The sequence below is a fragment of the Hermetia illucens genome, chromosome 4, assembly GCF_905115235.1.
Source record: "Hermetia illucens chromosome 4, iHerIll2.2.curated.20191125, whole genome shotgun sequence".
Lineage (NCBI taxonomy): Eukaryota > Metazoa > Arthropoda > Insecta > Diptera > Stratiomyidae > Hermetia > Hermetia illucens.
Window position 1 is genome coordinate 117,607,011 of NC_051852.1, and position 6,054 is coordinate 117,613,064.

Consider the following 6,054-nt stretch of genomic DNA (forward strand, 5'->3'; position numbering starts at 1 on the left):
CTCGCAATGGAGTTGTCGCCCTTTCTAACTCCGCTATGCTATTAACATAGTATGCTGGTCCCAAGCCCAGGTAAAGGAGCAGGGTTGGACGTAACGTACTTTGTACTAGCTTCAGCAAAACAAAAATAAAACGCTAAGATCAGGAAAAGAGATAAATAGAGCTAGGGCGTCCACACCAGTCGACGCGGCAGGAGGGACCTCGGTTCTGTCGAGAAATGGGCAAGGGTTCTTGACGCATGGACGGCGTCAGGACGTAAGTAAGTTAGACCGAATAAAACAAATACATGTCTAAACGCTAAATGTTGGCACTCTAATTGGAAACTACCGAGGAACTCGCACGAGCCTTTCGGAAAAAATGCATTGATATCTGCGCTCTGCAAAACATCCGATGGTCTGGTGCCAAAAGCTGCGACATTGAACGCAAACGCGGTAAAAATGACTACAAACTTCTCTATTTTAGTAGCCCACACACTCAATATGGTGTTGGCAGTGCCATCTCAGAGGGTTTCCGTGATGCCATTAAAGAAGTCGAACGATTTGATGATCGGCTGATGAAGCTCACCATTATATCAGATGATCGCACTATTCACTTCTCCGTCGCGTACGCAGCACAGGCAGATCGACCTGATGCCGAGAAAGATGCCTTCTGGCAACTTTTCAATGAAAAAACTCGTCACGTGCCTACTGACGACTATATCATCATTGCCGGCGACCTTAAAAAGGCAGACGATAACAGGTGCCATGGGAGAAAGGGATTTGGAGCGCGCAATGTGGGTGGCGTATAATTTATATTGCAGACACCCATGACTCTGTATTGATGAACACATGCTTCATCAAAAGTTTCTCTCAACTTCCTACATTTTATAGTGGAAACAGTAAAACGTAAATCGACTATATTCTCATAAGACGCCGACATTTTACTACCGTCATTGATTGCAAAGTCGTTCCCTATGAGACCATCGAATCTCAACATCGGCCGTTGATTGCGGTCCTGTGAATTAAGCCACCGATAAAACAGCGTGAGGAACGCACTGGTCCGCCGCGCATTGAATGGTGGCGATTTCATGAGAAGAAAGTAGAAAGTGAGATCACTTACGCGATTACCAACCATTAGGAATGTGGAAGAATAGTGGAACCAAATGAAAGATACGATCCACAAAGAAGTCTCTGCAACCCTCAGGGTCACCAAGCCAGGTAAGTGGTACATCAATCGAGATACTTGGCTTTGGAATGAAAGCCTCGAGATTGCACCCAGATCAGGCATTCGATAGAGCCAAATGGCGAAGCCGATCACGACGAGCCGACCCCGCTTGTGAACGGGACAAAGGCTGAAGAAAAAGAAGAAGATGTTCAAATGAAGGTCCGTGAAAACAAACGCCTGTACCACAAGTTTCTCGACGATAAAACGCTGGCCAATTGGCAAATTTATAAGAATGCCAACCGGGAAGCAAAGAAAGCTATCGCTGTCACCCGAGCGGTCCATTTCAACTTTTTACGATAAACTGGACCCTCGGATTGGCGAGGGAGATCTGTATCGACTTGCTAAAAGCCGAAACGAACGGATACAGGATATCGAACACTTCTGTTGCGTTAATGATAAGAACGGCACTTTGCTTGCCAACCGGCGAGTCGCGACTGATAGATGACGAGAATACTTCGAGCAGATTCCAACGGAAGAATTTGCTCATCCTCCACTTCCACATTACCGACATTTGGAGCAATTACACCTGTCAGCGCAACTGAAGTCGAAGAGGCAATAAAACGAATGAAATCAATCTGAGCTCTGGAAAGCGAAGATTATTCAGGAAGGTGGAACACCATATGACTGGCAAGACAGTCCTACAGTTTCAGTATGAAAAAAGAAAGGTAGGCCAGCAGAATGTTCAAATTACCGTCCGATCTGGTTACTTTCCCATACCATGAAGACTTTTGAACGCATTCTTGACAACCGTATTCGCGAAATCGTTGAAATAACCGTGAATCCAGCCGGATTTGTCAAAAACTGCGGAACTTCTGATGTAATACACGCAGCGCGGTTACTCATGAAGAAACACCGTAAGAATCATCTGGATTTAGAGAAAGTATTTGACCGTGTACTACATTAACTCATCTGGTACGCTTTACGACAACACTTGCGCTGAGTTCAATTGCTCTACCATGATCCGAAACGTAAAGTTCGAAGTGCGGCGGGTGTATTAAAACCGTTTCGTATCTCTATTGGCGTTCATCAAGGAAACGCCTTCTCACCACTCCTCTTTGTTCTTGTTATGGGCACCGTCACACGGGACATCCAACGATAGGCGCCCTATACACTGCTTTATGCAAATGATGTTTTCCTAGCATCACATAGCAAAAATGGTCTCGAGCAACTTGTCCAGAAATGGAATGATCACCTCATGCAATATGATCTCAGATTGAATCTGAATAAAACTGAATTTTTGACGACCGATCCCCATGAAACAGATACAATCACTGTCAGCGGCAGTAACCTGCCCAGAACTGCGCTATGAAATTGCTTCATGGCAATGAACGGCGTCTTGCGGTAATGGAGACGAAGTTGTTGCGTTGGACTAGTGGCGTAACATGTTTTGGTCACATCCGAAATGAGGATATCCGCGATCGTTATAGGGTTGCACCGATCGTGGAAAAATTGCGAGAGAGGCGTCTTCCATGGTATGGTCCCGCGCTAACGAGAATTCACATGCCAAGATTGGTCTAAACTTCGATGGTAAACGACCAAAAGACCGGCCAAACCAACAGTGGCTTGATACGCTGGATGGGAATTTAAAAGCTTCGTGATTGAGTCCAGATCAGGCATTTGATAGAGCAAATGGCGAAACCGATCACGACGAGCCGACCCGCTTGTGAACAAGATAAAGGCTGAAGATCATGAAGAAGTTGTCGCCCTTTCTAAATGTGACCTATCCACTGAAACCCGTCTTCCATCCGTCCGTCCATGGGTATCTGACCCCTATGGCGGTGCTGAGAGGTGGCGGTGAGGAAGACAGGGCGGCAACCCTGTCGGCCAAACCAAAACCAAGTGGCCGAGAAGAACCTGCATAGTGGTGGCACCGGGAGACACTGTACTCACTTTAGCTTGCCGGCCGTGAAGCAGTAGGCGAATGTTCCAAGGGCCTAATCAGGGCGATCAGACCCGAGTTTGCACGCGGACTCATCTGAAGTGGCAGTTTGGTCACGAAACCTTACCAAGGGTATACTGGTACCATGGGAACCGGGATAGCACCTGGACTCTTATACTTCGGGTGAACTCCCGTTGTATGTGAGTACAGCTCGGTTGTTTGCGGTTGGCCCCCTGGTGGGAGTTTTATGGGGGTTGTGGTTATGCTCAAGCGAGAAGAGACCTTCGTGCCTCAGCGCGGTGTTACGTTTCAACACGGGTGCCGTACTCCTTAATTCGATAGAGATTTAGGTAGGTCTTGCATCCACCAGTATGAATGCTAAGCCATGCACTTGGTCTAGACTGGTACCGTTGTTGCTTGTCACAGCGGGGCTCTGATTGTGGTCACAAAATCAATCCGTATCCTAAGAAGACCGTGGGATTAATTCTTCCAGACAGGTGCTCACGTAAAACCCTCAAGGAACGTAACGTAAATTTTACGTTCATTACAATATTCGGCATAAAAATGAAGCTGCATCGATTCAACACTTCCACCTAACTGGACACATAAACGGACAAAATTGCAGATATTGTAGTGACGCTAATTCTAAATTGAAACATCAACACCCCTTGCATTCACCCAAGGTTACTGTATGGGCAGCTTTGTCAGCAAGCGGTATTATTGGTCCATATTTTTATGAAGATCAGAGAGGACATGCTGTTACAGTGAATATAGAAGCGGTATATTGTCATGCTATAGAATTTTTTCGTTCTAGCGCTACAAAATTTCGATGGTTTTAATCAACGATCATGGTTTCAGTAAGAGGGGGCAACAGGTCACACCTCCAATGATTCAATGAGTGCAGTTCGCGCAATTTTTAGGCAAAAAGTGATATCCAAAAGAGGTGACATTAACTGGCCACCTTATAGCCCAGATTTAACCCCAATGGATTTTTCTTTGGGGGTACCTTAAGTTTTTAACAGCAACCCAGTGTCTCTTGAAGAATTAAAGGAACATATTCGCGAGGAAATACAGAACATTTCACGAAACACCTGCAAAATCGTCATTGAAAATTTCCGCTTCAGGTTACAGCAATGGCAAAATAACCATGGGTCACATATGTTGTGGTTCTTAAAAAATAAATCCCTATTTGTATAGTTTTATATACAGTTTTTATCTAATTTATCTAGTTTTTTTTAATCCTTGTTTGAAAAGTAAAAAGACTGTTGATCCACCTTGTATCTAGGAAGCGTCGTTTCTGCCAACGGTGGCATCGAATTGGATAATGCCCGACGCGTTAACAGCCCCAGATCCGTTTTCGGTGCTTTGTCTAAAATCTGGAAATGCAGTTATCTCAACATCGTGATCAAATTGAAACTGTTCTGTGTTAGTATCCTTTCTGTGTTGCTATATGGGAGTAGCACATGGAAAGTGAACTCTACGGTTACTCAAAAGCGCCAAGTTTTCGTCAAAACCCGCCTACGTCGTATCATCGGAACGTACGCTGGCACGATACTATTATAAACGAAAAACTTGGTGGGCGCACAGGCTTGATATGCGTACGGAATATGAGAGAACAGTAGAGGCTGAGTGCGAGCGTCTCGGGAAGTCGTAGGTATTCCTGAAGGGCAATTTAGGTAGCTGCTAACGGTGGCACGTGGGTGCGTTGACGCGTTATACTCCACCAAGGTGTGAAACGCAACCATATACAGTCCCTGGCCAATTTATTAGACACACTTTAAATGATTGATAATTGTATAAGTTGCACTGGCTCAAAAGCCCAAATAAGTATAAATTTGTTTCAGTTGCATTCTCGACTGCTATAGGTGCAAACGGTGTTTTTTGTGTTTTATACTACGCAACTATTTGTTTATTGTGTGTGGAGGGCATTTAACAGATATAGATAATACATTTGAACATTTTAACCATGGGTAAAGGCCCTCATTGATTTGAAAACGTTGGAAGCCACCGTACGACGTATAAAGATGAAAGTGGAGTCAGGTAATAAACTAAGCCCGAAACGAAGGAATAGATGCGGTAGGAAACCCATTCTTACTACCAGATCAGAAAGATATCTAAGGAAAATTTCCCTAGAAAACAGATGTGCTACCACAAGACAGATAAAATCTCAACTGGAAGATGCTAATGTAATTGCGTCTGTACGTAGAAAATTAAACGATTTACATTTAAAGGCCTGCCATCCCGCCAAGAGGCCGAAGTTAACGACTACGATGAAAGCCAAGCGTCGGAAGTAGACCACACAATGGCGTGATAAAATGTCAACTCCTGAAGATCGGTAAGTTGATATTAGATGCATTATTTACTATGAAAAAATGAAAGATAAGCACTGACACTTAGGATATTCATTTATTTTTTCTATTCTTGAAAAGTCTGCTTTAGCGATGAAAGCACATTTGAAATTTTGCAGAATAGAACAGTTTGTGCGCCGTCATCCTGGAGAAAAATTTAATCCTGACTGCGTTGTTCAAACTGTGAAGCACCCTAAAAAGGTTATGATCTGGTCAGTTATCAGCGGCAAAGGTGCTGGACGTTTGTACGTGGTAAAAGGCATTATGAGGGAAGATCAGTATATAGAGGTTTTGCAAACTCGATTGGTTCAGAGTGGTTTCCGAATGGGGAGCCATTAATTTTTATGCAGGATGGGACTCTCTGTCACACGGCGAGATCTGTGAGAACTTATTTGCGAGAGCAGAGTATTCCCCTATTGGATTGGCCGGGGAATAGCCCCGATATGAACCCAATTGAAAATGTGTGGGAGATGATGAAGAGGGAAGTGGCTAAAGAGGTGATCACAACCAAAACTCAGCTCCTAGAAAAAATAAACCATGTGTGGAATCATCATCCTCAATTGCAGGATACAGTACAATCTTACATTGACAGCATGCCGCGCGTCATTGAAGTAGCGGCAAAAGGT